The sequence below is a fragment of the Ochlerotatus camptorhynchus genome, unplaced genomic scaffold (assembly GCF_037179485.1).
Source record: "Ochlerotatus camptorhynchus isolate MF236.1 unplaced genomic scaffold, CSIRO-AGI_Acam_v1.1 ptg000530l, whole genome shotgun sequence".
NCBI classification, from domain to species: Eukaryota; Metazoa; Arthropoda; class Insecta; order Diptera; family Culicidae; genus Ochlerotatus; species Ochlerotatus camptorhynchus.
In genome coordinates this window covers 4,399,188-4,418,949 of record NW_027041014.1, presented here as the reverse complement: position 1 = coordinate 4,418,949, position 19,762 = coordinate 4,399,188, and the positions used below count along the sequence as shown (strand labels likewise).

The 19,762-nt window shown below is 44.6% G+C and overlaps 2 pseudogenes; one reads left to right on the top strand and one right to left on the bottom strand.

Moving 5' to 3' along the window:
* Positions 1 to 585: 585 nt before the first annotated feature.
* On the top strand, positions 586 to 18,290 carry LOC135713014 (uncharacterized; annotated as a pseudogene).
* A 141-nt stretch (positions 18,291 to 18,431) lies between these two features.
* On the bottom strand, positions 18,432 to 19,462 carry LOC135713012 (uncharacterized; annotated as a pseudogene).
* Positions 19,463 to 19,762: the final 300 nt, after the last annotated feature.

The following is a 19,762-nucleotide window of genomic DNA, read 5'->3' as shown; positions in this document are numbered from 1 at the left end:
AGGGAACATTCTTTGGGTATAAATATGGGCTACCTAAGCTCGCAGAATTCATCGCAAATCGAATTAGCTCCGCTTTGTGTAGTGACGCTCTCGCTGACCCAGCTATGGTTAAGAAATCGCGCGGTAACGCGAGTGCCGGTTTACCGAGAAAAACAGCCTCTCCCAGGAGACGGCGCGACCTCCGAGCCAGCCCAGAAGAAGCAGAAGAAAACCCCATTGCCCGTCCCGACGGGCGTTGCGGATCTGCAGCCGGGGCCTCCCGGAACTAAACGACCCGCATCGGCAGCAAAAAAGCTGCTGAGCAATAATTTGTTCTCCGCCCTGCAGAACGGAGCCCAGCCGCAGTCGGACCCTGAGACGGTGCCGAAAAAAGTGAAGTTCTATGTGAAGGGCTTCCCTCCCGGGCTATGGGAGCAGCTGGATTACTACATTAAGGAGGGCCTTCGTTGCACAATTCAACGGTGCACGGCCGAAAAACACTACAACTCAGTCCAGGCCCTCTTGGACAGGATGAAGCTGGAGTACTTCTCCCACGACGTCGAGGCCACCAAGCCACTGAAAGTGGTGCTGCGTGGGCTCCACGACATGGACTCCACCACCTTAATGAACGAGATTAAGGCGAACGACCTCAAGCCAGTCGAAATCCACAAGATGACCCGCAGCAAGGCCATCAAGTATCGTGACCAGCTCTACCTGGTCCATCCGGAGAAGAACTCCACAACCGTGAAGGATCTCCAGACGACACGCACACTGTTCCACATCGTAGTGAAGTGGGAGCGATATAAGCCGACCCACCGTGGCGTCATTCAGTGCTCGAACTGCCTGTTGTTCGGACACGGCACCAGGAACTGCTGCATGGCCAGCCGCTGCATCAAATGCGGCAAAAACCACAAGATCGACGACTGCGACAGCATCGAGGAAGCCGCTCCCACATGCGCCAATGGCGGTGCCACCCACAAGGCCACGAGTAAGGCCTGTCCGAAGCGGGCCGAATACGCCGAGATCCAGCCCGGTCGCATGAAGGTTCCGGAAAACAACGCGCAGAACTTTCCTCCGTTATCACCGGTCCAACCACGGCCAATTCCAGTGTTGCCGCCGCTCCCGCTCAACCAACAGTTGGCTGCTGCCCAGTCGGCTGCCGCTGCAGTACCCGGTCAAGCCTCCGGGCCATCGATGGATCCCCCTGCTCCGGGATTGGCCGGTACAACCGGCGAAGCTACAGACGATGAGATCGTCACACTGTTGGCCCAGGCCATCATCATCAAGCGCACCTGCGCTACAAGAACACAACAGCTCCAAACTATCATCTCCTTTGTCGCTAATTATGGACCGTGAAGCCATAAAGATCGCCAACTGGAACGCTCGCTCCGTAGAGGCGAAAAACATTGAGCTTGCAGACTTCCTCCGCAAGCACGACATCGACGTGGGCCTTCTCACCGAGACCCACCTCAAGACCGGTGATAGCCTCTGGCCGCCCGACCACAGCATTGTCCGGCTTGATCGCACCAGCTCCAGGGGGGGCGGTGTCGCGGTCATCATCAAGAAAGGCATCAAGTACTGCACCCTACCCCACAACCGCACTTCCATCATCGAGGCCGTCGGCGTAGAGGTGGAAACATCGACCGGAAACGTCCGGTTCATCGCCGCCTACTGCCCCCGGCAATGTACCGTTAGCAATGGTACAGCACAGCAGTTCAAGAACGACCTTGTCATCATAACCCGCACCAATGCCCGCTTCGTAATCGGAGGGGACCTGAACGCCTGGCACGAGGCCTGGTGGAACTACCAGCAGAACCAGAACGGCCGCCTGCTATTGAACCATTCCCAGCATGATCTCTATTCCGTCTGGTTTCCGGACGAACCAACCTTCACATCACCGGCGGGCAACCCATCGACGCTGGACCTGTTTTTCGCAAACACCGGATTAGCCAAGCCGGTTGCCGTCAACGACCTGAGTTCGGACCACCAACCGGTGCTGACCGAGCTGGGCTGCAACGTGGCCCCTGCACCGTGCCTGCGGAAGTTCTACCATCGAGTCAACTGGGTCCAGTTTCGGCACGTGGTCGACCGCCACATCGACGACAACCCACCGCTCGACACAGTGGAGGACATCGACCGGGCCCTGGAGGGTCTCCATCAAGCCATATCCGTGGCTGACGAAGAGTGCGTTCAACGAGTTCCTGTGAGGGGTTAGTTTCAAGCAATTGATTCCCACATCACTATTGATTCGGCTCAGAAATGTTCGTAGACGCCAGTTTCAGCGGACTGGAGATCTGCAGCGTAAATACGAAATGGTCGATCTGAATCGGCAGATCGCTTCCAGAATGGTCTCAATCCGGAACGAGAGTTTCGGGCGGCTCGTTCAGAACCTGGACGACCGTTCCAGACCATTCTGGAAGGTTGTCAAGGTGCTGAAGTCTCACCCCAAGCCCATTCCACCACCTAGAGTCAATGACTAACGGCTTATCACCAACGAAGAGAAGGCCAATGCGATTGGGGAGCACATTGCCCAGTCACATTTGCTTGGCTCTACAATCCCAAGTCCACTCGAGAACCAGGTTGAGCAGGGCGTCCAGACGTTAGATGCCTCCCCTTGTGCCGTCCCTCCAGAAGAACGGATTACAGAGGAACAAATTTGCTCAGCGCTGAAATACAGTAAGAACATGAAGGCTCCCGGGTTTGACGGAATATTCAACCTAGCGTTGAAAAATCTCAGCCCGAGGGTGCACTCGCTGCTGGCTTCCACCTTCAACAGATGCTTGGAGCTGCACTACTTTCCAAGCATCTGGAACGTGGCAAAAATCATCCCGATCCGCAAACCTGGGAAAGACCCTTCACTACCGTCAAGCTACAGACCGATTAGCCTGCTCTCAGCGCTGAGCAAGCTGTTCGAAAAATTGATCCTCAGCCGACTGAACAAGTTTGTGGAGGAACATGACATTCTTCTTCCGGAACAGTTCGGGTTCCACAAGGGGCATTCCACCAATCATCAGCTAGTGCGGGTGATGAATAACATCCGAAGTAACAAAGCTGTATCCAGGTCCACAGCCATGGCTTTGTTAGACGTCGAAAAGGCGTTTGACAATGTCTGGCACGACGGACTTATATACAACCTTTGTAACTCCAACTTTCCACCATACCTTGTGAAAATCACCCGTAACTACCTGCACCAAAGGTCGTTCAGGGTGTCGTTGAATAGTTTCCTTTCGGGACAATTTCCGATCCCAGCGGGTGTTCCGCAAGGGAGTCTGCTGGGACCACTGCTTTACAGCATCTACACGTCGGACATCCCTCCTCTAGGAGACGGTTGCGTGTTCTTCCTGTTCGCAGATGACACCGCGATAGCCGTCAAGGGTAGGATGCCTCGTGAAATTACGAACAAGCTCCAACGATGCCTTGACACCTTTACTGATTATGTCTCCCTCGATTTGTCCAAGGCTAGCTTCCTATCTTGACTTCCCTCAAGAGCTGGGACTTCCAAGGATGTATGTTTAACTACGTAGAAAACTTTCTACAGAACCGTAGGTTCCGAGTTTTGAACGCTGGCGCAACCTTTTCCTCGAGGTTGCTGGAGAATGGCATCCCGCAAGGGTCTGTCCTCTCGGTTACACTGTTTCTCATCGCGATGAACTCAGTGTTTGAGCGCATTACTAAGGAAGTATACATTATCGTATACGCCGATGATATAACCCTCATCGTGCTAGGTAAATACGGTAGGGTGGTTAGGCATAAAATGCAGGATGCAGTGCGGTCTGTCGTTGACTGGGCGGATGGTGTTGGGTTTGTGATTTCCCCCGAGAAGTCCAAACTGCTGCACGTCTGCTTTGGTCATCATCACAGACCGAGTCTGCCATTTGTTAGTATCGGTGAGCATGCGGTCAAGGCCGTGCGCGAGATGAAACTGCTTGGTGTGACTATTGATAGCAAACTCCGATTTGTTAAGCACGCCAAGTTGGTGTAGGATAACGTCAACAAAAAGTTAAATATCCTTCGGACCCTAAATGGTCACTTCTCTGAAGCCTCTCGTAGCACATTGACCAAGGTTGCTAGGGCTCTGGTTGTCCCTAGCATCCTTTACGGAGCGGAATTGTGGAGCAGGGGTGGTGTCTTCCTGCTCAAGATTCTGGAACCTCAGTACACTGAGGCGTACAGAATTTGTAGTAGAGCACTGAGGTCTTCACCAATAGCTTCCCTATTGGTGGAGAATGGAAAGGTACCTTTGGTGAATGTTGTCACCGAAGACCTGGCCACCAAGGCGCTGAGGCTCCTAGAAAGGGATCCCATTCTCAATGACAGGCTCACGGTTGGTAGGGCGAGAGAATGGTGGAGCGACTTGACGGGAGTATACTTTCCCACGTTAGCTCAGCGAGTTAGGCTATGGCAACGGGCATGGGATGCCACTTCCCCCTAAAGTTGATTGGAGGGTTAAAGCTATGTGCGGGGCAGGGGCCAGCTGTGGTGTGGCGAAAGCTATGCTATTTACGGGCGGTTCATTAATCGAAGAGGAAGTTGGTTATGAGGTGTCTGGGGAGGCCATAAGCCACTGCGGCCGGTTACCCGGTTTCTGTGGTATCTTCTCAGCTGAGGCCTATGCTCTCCTGCAAGCTTGTAGGCTAGCAAATGGGTCTCAGGCCGTTGTATTCTCTGACTCTGTGAGTTGTCTTTCTGCCCTTGATCATGGGCAGGTTGGACACCCGTAGCTGTTGGAGATACAGCGGTACGCTAACATAACCTTTGTATGGGTACCTGGACACGCAGGTAGACCAGGGATTGAGGCTGCTGATAAACTAGCTAACCAGGGTCGTCTTGCTCAGCTAGAGGCCACTCCGGTGCCCTATAGTGACGCTACCCGCTGGGTGAAGCAGACCTCGCGATTCGCATGAAATATATCTTGGCATAACAACCGGGATGCATTCCTGCGTAGAATCAAGAATACTACACAAGAGTGGAAAGATGCACCTAATTCTCGAAATCAGAAAGTTCTGACTCGGTTGAGGATTGGTCATACACGGCTCACTCATGGACCCCGTTTTAGCGGCAGTGTGGCCTACTGCCAAGGTTGCGGTGCCTGGCTCGAGCACAATTGAGGGAAGAAATGGGTATCGTTGGTTCAATTTGTGAAGTATTGTACAACGGCAGGAGTACAGAACAGACTGTACTCAATTTCTTGCGGGCGATAGACTTATACGATATGATATAACCATAAGTAAGTTTATTTATTTATTTATTTAATTTGTTTTTCTTCATCGGACTTAACGTGTCTAAATGAAGCCTCATGGAGAAAAGCCTAGAAAAGGCGTAAAAACCCCATAGTTTTTCGAAATATATGAATCACAATAATACAATACAATTACAACGAACATCAATCAAGTCTATAGCATAAAAACAGTTATCCTCCTATGGCATAGAGTTGTCCGTGAATCAGATAGAAGTCCTCGTCCTTCTCAGGAGTCTGCGTTGAATACGGTGACGAAAGGTTTCCGCTGCACAGTTAAAGTCGAAAAACTCGTAAAACTCGTTGAAACGCCCAGACATGAACCGTATTGGGTCATGCAAGCTGTAGTTCGCAGAGGTCCAAGATGCAGGAAACTCATCGAACGAAGAACTCGTTCGGGTGCGTAGATTTTGAATTCAGCCAAGATTCCTGGAGAGTCTTTTCGCTGCGAACACGGCCTGACTAATCGTCTATGTTCTAGTATTTCAAGACCCAGGAATTGACAACGATCTTCGTACGGCGGAAGGTTCACAGGGTCGTTCCAAGGATGGTGACGAAAGGCATACCGAACATATTTCCTTTGAACAGATTCAATCCTCGCTATCCAAACTGCTTGATACGGGCACCATACCACCGAGCTGAATTCCAAAATCGATCACACTAGAGAGCAGTATAGAGCTTTTAGACAGGCAGGATCGCGAAACTCGTCAGTGATCTTGAAAATGAACCCGAGTTGCCTGTTAGCTTTCGCAACGATGCCCGAGTAATGAAGCTTCTTGAGCACCACTCTTCGAAAGTATCGATTAGGTGCTGAAGCCGCAAGCAATCGGCGAAGCTACGAACAATCACATAGATCTTCACATCATCCACGTAGAACGATCGGCAACCAGTTGGGAGGATCAGTCCGGCCTCATTCACAAAAATCGATAATAGCAATGGTCCCAAGTTGCTACCTTGAGGAACACCGGAGCTGTTTGTAAAATAGTCCGATTGCTGTGATCCGATTCTAACACAAAGTTCCCAATTGGTCAGATAGAACTTGAACGACCGAGTTAAACCCGAGGATACACCGAGTTTTTCAAATTTAGCTAGCAGTATGGAGTGGTCAACCCGGTTGAATACAGCCTTAAGATCTGTATATACAACGTCCACCTGCGCTCCAGCTCCAAAGACATAAAGAAATAAACGGAGCTAGATTTGTTGAAACTGATCTCTTGGGATAAAAACCGTGTTGGTCAGGAAAAAAGTAATTTCTGCAGCTAGAGAATAATGCGTCGTTGATGATGATTTCGAAAACTTTAGAGCAGGCACTGAGTGATGTAATTTTCGACGTTTCTCTTGTCTCCTTTCTTGTAGATCGGGAAGATGAATGACAATTTCCAACGCGTAGGGAACTTCCCCTGCTATAATGAAATATTGAACAGCTTCGAAAGCGGTGTTGTAAGCTCTGAACAGCATCGCTTCAGGATGGTTGATCCCTTCAGGGCCAGCAGCATTAGAAAATTTCAGCTTCTTGATGGCGGATTCGACGAGGTCTACTGTAACCGAGGTAATCGAAAAATTGAAAGCATCACTGGGAGTGTCCCTCACCGCTTCAGCAACTTGGGACAACGAAGCCGTAGTGTCATTGAAAATGCATTTGAAATGTTTTGCCAGAAGATTAAGTTTCTCAAGGGAATTGCTGGTGATTCTATCACCCAGGTGAATTTCGACTGGTAGCCCCTCCTTGTTTAGTTTGGTATTCACGAATGACCAGAACTGCTTTGGATTAAGCCGTAAATTAGCCTGCACACGTTGTAAAGAATGCCGTTATATGTGCGATACTCGTTGCTTGCTGTTGAAAATAATCGTTTGGTGAATGGGTTACGAGTACGACAGTATTTACGGAGGCCCTTCTATCTCTGACGCTTCAAATTGCGTAGTCGAGCATTGGCTATGCGTGTTTAGGAGAGGGTCTCCTCAATGGGACAGAATCAGTTATTGCCCGGCCAACGACCTCAGCGAAGTAGTTGAGGGCTTCATCAATGGATGAACACGTGTCAAGGAACTGCCAATCTGCCTGGGCAAGCGAGTTACTTAGCGGGACGAAATCTACTCTACGAAAGTCGAACTCATGTAAATCAACAGGAGGGTTATCGTAGCGAACTGGAACAGATAGGTTAATCGAAACTTACAACGCAGGATGATTGGTGTCGATGCCAATCAAAGGCTCTGGGGCTTCCAGGATAGAACATTCCAGTCCTACAGCTTCCTTCGCCAGAACGAGATCAAGCAGCCGAGAGTTGCTATTCAGTATCGAGTTGATTTGCGTTACACGTTGCCAAGCACGTTGAAACCATCAAGAAGAGCACAGCAAGATGCGGGCATGTTCGAGCGAAGAACATCAATGCTAGGAAGATCGTTTGCAGGAACGTTCCATGAGAGCCCAGCCAGACTGATTGTAGTCACCAAATACCAGAGCTAGGTCATTTTGTTCTAGTCGAGAGAACACGGTACCAATCGAACTGATGTGGTTTGCAATGCTGCTCGAATCAGATTTCCGATCTGAAGGTAGATGCATAGCGCCAATACTTATTGATCTACGAGGCGTCGTTATTTTGACCCACAGCTGCTCTAGAGAAGTGCAAACTGGAGCAGGATCGATGTAGGAGCTTGGGCGTTTGGATATCGCAATCAAGACGCCTCCCCCACGTGATTTGGTACTATTCTGGTGGTTGCGGTCGTTTCGAAATACCGTGAATAGACTGCTAAATAATTGGAAAGAAAATGACTTGTATAGTCACTTCACTTCTTTCCAACGAGAGGCAGTCTTTAAGGTCCTAAAGACCATGGTATGTGAGGCAAGGCGACCAAATAGGAGACGCTGATGAAAAAGCTCTTGTTTGACTACCGTCTCGAATGAACTAAATTCTTCTCTACCAGGGGAACATTTTAAAGAGACGTTAATAAACTTAGCCACAGCTTAGCCAAGAAACATTTAATGTTGAATAAGAGCATATTAAGAAATAAGTTTACTTCTTCAGATATAAAATGGCTTATTCAGCTTTTAAGCAACTCAAATTGTTTGTTGGGAATGATATCCGTTTTTAAAAACAACAATGTCAAGCAGGCCTTCCTTAGCTCAGTCGAGAAATGCTAAGCTATAAAGCAAAACCATGCTAGAAGTGGCTAGGTTCGATTCCCGGTCCGCTCTAGGAATTTTCCGGGATGGAAAATTTCTCGATTTTCCTAGGCATATAGCATGGTTGTACTTGCCACACAATTATTCTAATGCAAAAATGGTACCGGCATCGAAAGCTCTCAACTAATAACTGTGGAAGTGCATTTGCAGAAATGCCGCAAATACAACGTGCCCACACATCATTTGTTCATCGATTTTAAATCCGCATACGACACAATCGATCGAGATCAGCTATGGCAGATTATGCACGAGTACGGATTTCCGGATAAACTGACGCGATTGGTCAAGGCGACGATGGATCGAGTGATGTGCGTTGTTGGAGTATCGGGGACATTCTGGAGTCCCTTTGAATCTCGAAGGGGGTTACGGCAAGGTGATGGACTTTTGTGTCTGCTATTCAACATCGCGTTAGAAGGTGTGATCAGAAGAGCTGGGATAGACACGAGTGGCACGATCTTCAAGAAGTTCATCCAGCTTCTTGGCTTCACCAATGACATTGACATCATGGCACGGAACTTTGAGACGATGGCGGAAACGTACATCAGACTGAAGGCTGAAGCTAGGCGGCTTGGACTTGCCATCAACGCATCAAAGACAAAATACATGAAAGCAAGAGGATCTAGGGAAGACAACGTTAGCCTTTCACCCCGAGTTCAGATTGACGGTGACGAAATCGAGGTGGTTGATGAGTTCGTGTATTTGGGCTCACTGGTGACCGCCGAAAATGACACCAGCAGAGAAATTCAAAGACGCATTATGGCAGGGAATCGTGCCTACTTTGGACTCAGGAGGACGCTCCGGTCGAATAAAATTCGCCACCGCACGAAGTTGACTGTCTACAAGACGCTGATTAGACCGGTGGTCCTCTACGGCCACGAGACCTGGACTATGCTCGTGGAGGACCAACGCGCTCTTGGTGTTTTCGAACGGTGGAGTGCAGATGGATGACGGAACGTTGAGGAGGCGAATGAACCACGAATTGCACCAGCTGCTGGGAGAACCATCCATCGTCAACATTGCAAAAATTGGGCGACTACGGTGGGCTGGGCACGTCGTAAGAATGCCGCACGACGACTCAGTGAAAATAGTTCTAGAAAGCGACCCAACAGGAACAAGAAGAAGAGGCACGCAGCTGGCAAGGTGGATAGACCAAGTAGAAGGCGACTTGCTGACCCTCCGCAGACTACGAGGCTGGCGAAGTGTGGCCATGGATCGAGTAGAGTGGAGACAACTTCTTCGGACAGCAGAGGACAACAAGGCCTTAGTCTGGTTGGTAAGGTAAGTAAAGAAGTGCATATAGAACACTAAGTTGAGAGCACACAATAAGCTAATGTGCGATATGCGATAAGCTTGAAATGCGAAGAAGGAAAATAAAAAGATGTCAAGCAGACCTTCAGATATATCTTGGACAAACTAAACTCCGACGAGACATCAGCACCGATAGCGTGGAAGACTTTTACAATCCGACATTGTGTCCGGTTTGTTGGAATCGCGTGTTCTACACTGAAGAAAATCACTCTCAATGGGTGCTGGAATTTGGAAAATTTGCGTAACAATAGAAGATACAGGGTGGGACGGTCAAAAATGGGTTAATCATGATTAAGTGCACACTGATTTTGTTATTGTATATATGATCAAACTTTATTTATTTTTGAAGTTCAATCACTATAAAATACAGGAACATTATTTGATTAGGCGGCTGATTTTCCAAATGCGAACTGTCAGGCTCTACGTTTCACACTTTCCATCAGATTTTGTTCCACCTTATTTGACGCTGAACGTCAATTTGTTTTGAACTGTTTCTCATCTTCAACTGTTTTTTGAGTTTTCTTGAGGTACCGCTTAAATATTTCCCACTATTTTTCAATTGGGTGCAGCTCCGGAGAGTTTGAAAGGTTTTTTTTACTTGGGTACGACTTGCATGTTGTTGGCGGTATACCGTTCCTGTGCCATTTTCCTGTAGTGACAGGAAGCGAGGTCTACCCAAAAATTTCTTTTCATAAATATCTTGGTTGAATATTCCAGTTGTCACGAAAATTTCGCTTTTCGCTTGAGCAAAAGCAAGTCACGACGTTGCTTTTCGGGTAACGCAATTTTTTTCAAACTTTCGAAAAACTGACAGCGATAAAAATACAGTGTAAACAACTTCTACCCAAATTTTCAAGAGAAAATACCCAATGTGTAATTTTCAACCGCGTTTTATCCGTGATGCCATTCGATGTGCGACACCCTTTATTCAATTTAACCCCGATGATCATTTTACCCTACTTACCCTAAAATTCCCCTCTCAGTGAAGGGTAAGAATAAAAATTATTCAGAGTGAAAATTTGAGAATTCATGTTTAAAAAAAAAAATAGTGAAATCTGAAGGCTGCTAAAATTGGGAAAAAAATGACAACATAGGGAACAGACAACATCGGGGGCTGACAAAATTAGAAAAGCATTGTACTTATTTAAATCTTATTTATTTTTTCATCGAGAGCTGCGATTCTACTCTTTATTTTATGGCTGACTTGAAAATCAGGGTGTGAAACTTAGAAGGGTGTTACGTGCAGATGAAACAAAAGCACGACAACGGTCCAAGGCATATTTTCAGAATCACATTTCGGAACGCCCATAGCTTGCCCCCAGCTGTTGGCATCGCAAATTGACCACGTTTTTGCTCAATGTGGAAAGTATATCATCGCCGTCAGAACCTACAGTAGCACAAATGTCGATCCAGACAACATCCGGCAATAAGCACCCTCTTTGCTGGGAGATAACTCTTCTGTTCTCCTGTATGACGCGATTAAGATCTGGTGCCTTCATTCAATTTGCTTCGCTACTCAAGTTACTTTAATCTTGAAACTATCCTTGTACACAAGTCAGTACCAAGAACCGATGAATTATGAAGCCGGAAAATGAATAATGATTTAATAATTAACCTAATCACTTACAGTCAGCTAAAATGGTGTAAAGTAACGATTACGATTAGCTTCAGTTAAATGGCTACAATGTGCTTCACACACACACACACACACACACACACACACTCATGGCTTACATTAGCAGCTACTTAATCGCACGGTGACCTACTGAAGCGCACAATTAGCATATGAACGTTCTCCTCGTTGGCAGTTGCATTCGGCTCAGTTGTAAAATCAAGCCTTTACCATTAAGCCTGAAGCATATAAAATTGCACTCACTTCCAAGAAACAAGCTTGAACTTGGTATCGCTTCCAACCGGTGTAAACTCATTCGACTACCGATGCTAAAGGCTCTTACTCCAGTTCCGGGAAGACGCTCAAAGCCATTAAGACAAACGCGATAATGCAAATGGAGCTTGATTCTCGATTTCATTCTTTACCTAACCACCCAATCCGATCCCCCGACCACCCTCTCACTTGTGCCTGCTCTCATCAGATCAGAAGATTCATCATCTACGACCGGTTTCGGAAATCGTTTCCCGGAAGCGACGACGGCGAAGACGATTTACCCTCGCACGGAGATGGGGGAGAACGATTATCTGTTTGTCTTTAATACCTCTCTCTCGTAGGCACATACCGACTCTTCATCCCACGATGGGCTTGTGCGCTAGTGGTAGCTAATGGCAAATTTTACTCGAGTCAAGAGGTAATGGCCTTACCTGGCGGATGAGGCATGTTGATGAATGAATTACAGTCAGCATGTTCCTCCTGTGAGCCGCTGGGGATCCATGAAGGAAATGTTGCATACCTGGGTTCTAGAGAATTCAAGTAATTTAAGACGATTTGCTTGCGCTTCAAGTAGGTAATTGGCGGAATTATAAGATTGCTTCAAAATCTAAATCACGTAAAGGGAACTACCTAATGGAAAGTTTAACATTCGCTCTGTAAACTCAACGATGCACAACTGTCTGATCAACGATGACAAACACAAAAAAAAAGTTTCCAAACCTTGACTAGCGTGCCGTTGTCAGCTCAAGAATGGAAATTGTATTCAACTTCCAAGAGGATCACATCTAGAGAAAAAAAAACCATGGAAACAAACAGCGCTGCTAAAGAGGTGCTCCCGTATCCAGGTGCGCTCTGGAAAAAAAGTTTATCTCCCCCAAAAACAGATGAGATTGCACAGTATTACACACGTGAGGTGAAGAAAAGATCGCTCGGCTCAATTTGCAATCCAAAGGCTTAGGGCGAGCTTGCCAGAACCCATTGGAATTGCAATTTGGCGCGCCAAATTGATTGGAAGCGTCTGCAATAAGGTGTGCGCGCAAAGGCGAAACTTTTTTCATTTTGGCTAAAATTTCATCTAAACGAACTGTAAATTACGATTTGCAGATGGCTGCATTGAGGTGGAATGTGATTTTGTTGTGTTGATGGCAGTTCAGGATTCCAAATTTCGATTTTAGGATCGGTTCATAAATCACCGGGGCGCTCAAAGAGCTCAAAACTTTGTGGCGGCAGTGATTTGTAACTTGCGGGGGGAATAGAGAAATAGGGTTGCACGGGAGTCCAAGAGTGCCACAGGGTCCTCAAAAGGCGATTTATCAAAAGTTGGCGGTGTGAACAAAGTGTAACTTTCAACACTCTCATGAGGGCGATACACTAGAAGGAACCACCGCACCGGAAGGAACCCTTCAGACGTCATCAAATGTGCAAATATTGAGGAGCGAAAAAAAAACGAACCATAAACAACTCTGGAAAAGCTTTTGCGGTTGCCATTTGCTGTGTTGCTGTTTTCATAGTTCCATCTCGGAATGGGGCATGAGTGTTGGGAAAACGGAGAGCAGTTTTACGCTGGGGAGCAAAGTTTATCCGTCCATTAAAAGTTGGAACAATGTAGTGTTGGACGGGTAAAAGCATGTTGAACTGGGGTTTTTTTTTCCTCAGAATTTGATGAAGTAGAGATATGATTTCAAATGGGAGTTTTCAGTATAGGTTTTTGCGGGAAACGGTAGATGATTTCATAGATGAACTTTCAAACGGACGTATCTGTTTTTGTAAAAACAAAATGATTGAAGCGTCAAATTGTCGAAACTTGATTACACAAATATGTTCGAATTCTACAGGCTCAAGCAATGCAAACGACTGTTTTCCCTGATTAATGAAATATAATTTTATTTTCCATGCTTAATAAGTACAACTCAATCACCCCTCGACTGTAATCAAATGCAAGTGGGATGCCTTCCCGTAAAAAATAAGGATTGTGTCCTAGACGGGACTTTGGCATGTGCAAATATGTTTTGTTATGACCAATTGAGCTGCAATTTTGACACAGAACTACAAATATGCTGAATTTTGCGTGTAGGTAAAATAAAATTATTGAAAGCACTTGCCGGAAATTGACGGGCTGGTTGAAAATGGCCAACTAATCAGCACATTTATTATAAGAAATGTCCATTTCTTTTCACACATGTTAGCATAATCAGACCACAGTTCATCTTACGTATGAGATAATGTATTTAAATTTAATGTAATGGCTTAGAATTGTTAGAGTTTTCCATTGGAGAGCTCCAGAACTACATTGGGTTGATGAAATTACAGAAAAAAAAATGTGAAAATAAGTGTGAAAATCTATTGCTTAAATACATTTAACTCGAAAACAGATCTGCTATATGCAGTCGGTTATTGTGTTTCTTCAAATGCCTATAATATGAATTTAATTCCTTTGTCTTTTGCTCCTCTTTAATAGTTTTTGTTTGTCTTGTCCCCCCATCTCGATGAGTCTCATCGTCACCCACTGGTCACCATAGCCGGTCGAACTCCAGACGAAACAAGAACCGCACTACCGTTCATACAGGCGACAACGCTCTGATAAGACAACGAAATCTTACCCCCAAGCTCCTCCCCTGATCCTATCCTTGGACAATGTACCTCGCTAACCTCGAGTAAGCCGCCCAACTCCTACTAGACATATAATAAAGAGAATTTTGTTACAAACAATGAACTATGGGCTCCGTAAAACTTACGCGATTGAGCCTTCCAAATAAATGAACTAATTAAAAAAAAACTTAAAAACAGTTGGCTGTGGAGTTTCGACGTCTTCAAAAGAGTTGTTTATTTCATCCAGATAAAAAACTTTGCCAAAGATGTCAAGTCGTCAAAACGCCATTTTAGAAAAAAATATGATCCACTAAAATGAAGAAATCTCAAAAACACCAAAATATACCTCTTTCGAATTTTGATATTTTGTTTATCGAGTGTTTCTTAATTTTTACTGAAAATGTCAAGTTGCGATTTTTGCGCTATGGGAGATGTTAAAATTCAAAATTTCTGTTATTTTTTTTTTCGTTTTTTTCCAACAATATTTTTTTTTAAATTTGAAGCTTAAACCAGTATTTTTCTTTACAAATCTAATCTAATCTAATCTAATACAAACGCAACCATAACGAGAAAGTTTTCGGTTAGATAAGGTCTAATCATTTTTCTTGTCTTATTGATATTTACAGCATATCTGAGATATGATATAAACATCAATATGACCAGGCTTACTGCGCTGTATAAGAGATGAACTAGCCTAAGACTAAAAATCTCTAAAATAAAGATTAAAAAAAAATACTGCGCTGCATTTGCCACAGAGATGTTTCTTGAAAATGAATGGGAACCAAGGGGTAGGTCACTCCGCACACCAATCTTGGGTCATCTTATTTGTCAGTGTGCCACAAGTATGCCGATTGTGCCGGTCATAGAGCTAGCTGCGATTGTTTGTAAAATACCCATCCCGGCAACCCGGTACTTCTGACACCTTGAAATCGGAAGGATAAATCGGATTGAGAATTACGCGGGAAGTGGCGGGTGTGTGAACTTTCGGTGTTTTGTGATCCATAGGGTAATAAAAGTCCTGTGTTTTAGTGTGTTATAATGCCCTCAAAGGTAGATCAGAAATCTAGCCTTTCGGCCGGAAAGAGTTGGAACAGGTGGGAAGCATTGTTAGAGACCGACTATAGACAGATGAATAGACTTCTTTAGTTTGTTTTGTGTGATTTGCAGCATTATTTGAATTAAGAGTACTAATGAGGTCTGATTAACTGCGTCTTCCTCTTGAGTCCACTCTAGAACCTTCCTTTTTTATATAGATCTATAAGTGAACTGCTGGTCTGAGTTCCTCTGGTATATTCAATAAGAAGATTTTTCTGAACATACAGTCAAACAGCACGTAATGTTCTGAACAACTTCAATGACAGTTCTCCAGCAGTGCTCCCATTTAATTTACAACAATCTAATGCCTACGAGATTGTGCCGTAGGTATGCCGAAAATGTGCCGATGGATGTGCCCAAGCTGTGTAGAATATAATTCCGGCAAAATGTGCTGAGTGACTTACCCCTTGATGGGAACATTTCTTGAATCTACATGGGTGGAAGGATGCGTGGACATACCGTACCAAACGCCCCGAATTACTATGTGTAGTTGTGTGTAATGTGTAAATATTTGTACAATATTGAAGAATCATAAAATAATGCAATGGAAGGATCTTACCGAATTTTCTTCTATGTAAACAAAAACTTGGACAGCTCTCACCATATTCTGCTCTTCTGCCGCTGTCAATTGCTTCGTTTGGAATCCCTTGAACTTTTCTCTAACGCTTCGTATTTCATTCCGTGCTTCACCAGCAATTTGCTTCCGTAGATCGTCCTTGGTTGGTTGGTTCTAATATGATTCCGGTTTGATGTCCACCATATGTTATTGAATTGCCATGGCGATCTGGGACGAGGCTCACGTCCAAAGTCGCTGGTCTACCGAGCGCTCCGTGTGCGAAAGATTAATGAAAGAAATACGAAAGGGATCAGTTTAAAGAAGTGACAGTTTCATCAGATTCCCCAACTAATTATACTCAAGCAAAGTAAGAATATACAAGCTATAATTATGAGTGTTACACCCGTTTAATCATAAAAAAAATAAATTTATTTCACTTTACTTTTAACTACATGCACTCAAAGTATAATTTGATTACTTGATCACTCACTAACTGATCTCCTCTTCAATTCCAAACTAAGACTGAACCGTTATCTCTTTGATTCACTCATATTTAATACCTAAAACTGCTGAGCAGGCATCCTAGAAGTGTGTCGCTGATCGATGCAGTTTGGTGTCGTCCACTTCGGTCGTTGCTATTGTACATCTCACGATTAATCCAAAAGCAGCGGCTATCTTCGATGACAGCTGGTTAAGAGTGAAATAATACCCGCAAAGTTCGTCAACATCAGAGAATGACTTTTACATAAGCATTACTATGGAATCACCAAAAACATACTGTTTAAAAATCAAGTGACTCCATGCTCTTGTATCACCCAAGGTGTTCTCAATATGAAAGGTGCTCCCAACTGCTCACTTTGAAGATAAAGCAAAAGTAGGGAGCGGTAAACAGCGGAATAAGAAAGGTGAAAGAGACAAACAATTTGTTCATGCACACTCAAGATGCTGATTGGGTGACGTGCTGAGTCAGCTGTTAAATGTTTGTAAGCAGAATATACACCAACGCACTACAAGAATAATAATTATTATTATTATTTGACTAGCAATGTCAATTTGACTATCGGGAACACCTTTCATCTCATAAACATCGTGAACTTTCCCAGAATAATCATTTGTTTATTTATTTACGTTTTGTTTTGGATATTCTTCTGCCGTAGTTTAAGAATATTGTGCGAGTATCAACACGAAAAATTAGTGATTCTGAAAGTGTATCCTCATTAAAATTCGAAAACGATGCAAAAGAAAGTGGAGGTCGAGATGGAAATTCAGATCCACTCAAAATCGATTACGATATAAGCCTAGATTTGGCTGGAAAAGCATCCGATTTTTCCCAGGAGTTCTACAATGAAGAATACCTTCTGGATGTGGAACCAGAATCAGAACTAGTGGTCTCATTGATGGATGAATTGGAACCCGTAGCTTCAACATCTTCAACAAAGGTATTTCGCATTGAATGATTTTATCTGTAACTTGAATCATAGCGTGTGTTTAGTTTTTGATGCAGAGAAAGTACCCGGATACTGAGCGTCCTGCATCAAGAAAACACAAACTGACATTTAAGCGGTCAGTTTACGAGAAACGCTTCAAGAACCAGAAAAATCAAGATCGTTGTGGATCTCTTGCAGTGGGAGGCGATAGTGCCGATGATGTTGTCAGACAAATATGGATCTACTTTTTGAAGTTTGTGCACCGGGCGGCTGTTTTCCATGACACCATTCATGAGAGTATGGAGGCAGAGACTAGTGCCTCTTTTGCAAAAGTGTCGTGGGACGAAGAAGCTCCATGCTATGAGAACTGCGACAACTTTCTGATTTTTCAAGACAAAACTAGCAAACGTAGTTTTGGTCCAGCGAAGATCGATGAAGCAATGCTGCAAAGTTGGATGTCAAAGGAAATCACTGTTGTAGTGTACAGGTATTCAGACTCTATAACAAGTCTTCACAGGTGGAACTTATTGGAACAGAGCTTGATACGGCCTTTGGAAAAAAGACCGCGCTGGAGCAGAGTCTTTGGTTTCCGTGAATAAGACCAAGGCTGAGCTTAAAGTAAATCATGGACGGTACTTGAGCGGCGACGATGTAAACTGGGGCTGCTGGGCTAGCTGGATTGCTACTAAGCCAGTTGACGTCAGAGAAAAACTGATGCACGAGACACCCCCTGAACATCTGATCAGCCTGTTTAGCTCTGTACCAGTCCACAGTGACACTCTATTGGAAAAAGCTCGCCTTGATCTACAGATCGCAAACAATATCAACAATGCCTACAGCAGGATCTTGAGAGAACTGAAAAATGACATGCTGTCATGGGAAAAAAAAGATTGGATTAATGGAGGATAAGCAAAGAGAATATGCAGAGATGCTACAGGCCATGACTATTTAACTCCGTCGCAGCGAAGGAGAATCGCTTTTCCATGGAGTTAGCCAAAACTGTGAGTGATTGCATCGATGTTGACCATGCATAGACTGCGATTGACTCCGAATTTTTTATGTTTCCGAACGCTCGAATAAAATTATCAATAAAGACATTTTCGAAATAAGTATTTTATTACATATCAGAAATTACTTAATCAGTTCACCAGCACTAGTCAAATTCACCTCGAAAATCAATTGTCTCTCATGTTTTGGCCCAATCCAACACAAGGATCAAAAGTTCCCCCAGGTAGATACCCGCACTTTCGGAAAATATTCACACAGCTTCTGTCTTTGAAATCATTCAAAGCTTTTGCTATCGTAATTGCAATATCCTTGGAACTATTTTCCACGTATGTCCGTCTCAAATATGCCTTCAAATAGCCGAAGATCAATTCAATAGGGTTAAAAAAGGGTGCGTACGCCGGCAGAAAGATGACTACGATTCCCAATTAACGAAGATATTCCATTATGGATCGGTGGCAATGGATTCTGGCCCCGTCGAGTATCCATACGGAATATTCTCCGGGATGTCTTTTCACTTTTCCAGATCCTATTAGCTGTCGAACACAATTGAAAAATATAGGTCTTGTGAATGTACCATCCGTTGAAAAAGTTTCCAGTATTCGATTGACACCGAGGAAGCTTAGAAGGGAACAAAGTGGACGTCTCACAAATTCTCCTATGTACACTAGCTTTTCACCAACCTTAGCATAATCTTTAGTGCGAAGCATGCTCCTATTGTCGCATGAGACCTCATCCAAGAATAGTAAATTGTGAATATCCCAGCTGCTTTCATTCAATTCAGTAAAAAAGCGATAGATCTCCTCCTGCCGTAGTTGCATTGCACGTCGTTCTAGGACCTTCCAGGTATAACCTTCTGATAGAAGAATTCTGCTGATCGAGGCGGTGCTGATAGATTTATGAAAATATTGCATGAATTTGTGTTTCGTTTCACCGAGGAACATAACCTGATTCATTTTGTACAGATTAGTTAGCCACGTTCTTTCCTCGGCTCCAAAACGAACCTTAGCTTTTTCCTTACGGGAAAAAACCTTGTTCTGCTCGTACAATGTAATCCAGTTTGAGATTGTCGACGGATGTTTCGCATATATTTTGTCAGCTGGCTTTTTTTAAGGTTCAAAAAGTAGAACCCGTATAAACAATGATATACGGTGTTGGAGGATGCATGTTGAGGTGAAACTCTTTCCTGAATATTGGCCATAGCCTTGAGGTTGAATAAATAATTATTGAAATCTAATCTACGAATCTGGAGCAGTCTATCTGCGTATCAACTCCACGTTAGGTTTTGTTTATTTATCAAAAGAAAAAAAAATCAACTGAAAAGCAACAATGACTTTGACGTTGCGGCTGTCATCCGAGTATATTGACAAGCGCATTATAATCGCCGCCAGACTCTAATAAGTTATAAGCGGCGCAATATTTCTAATTCAGAGGGTAGAGCGACCTGATCAAGATGTTACACTTAGTGGATGCCTTGTCCACATGGGATCGAAATAGCAAT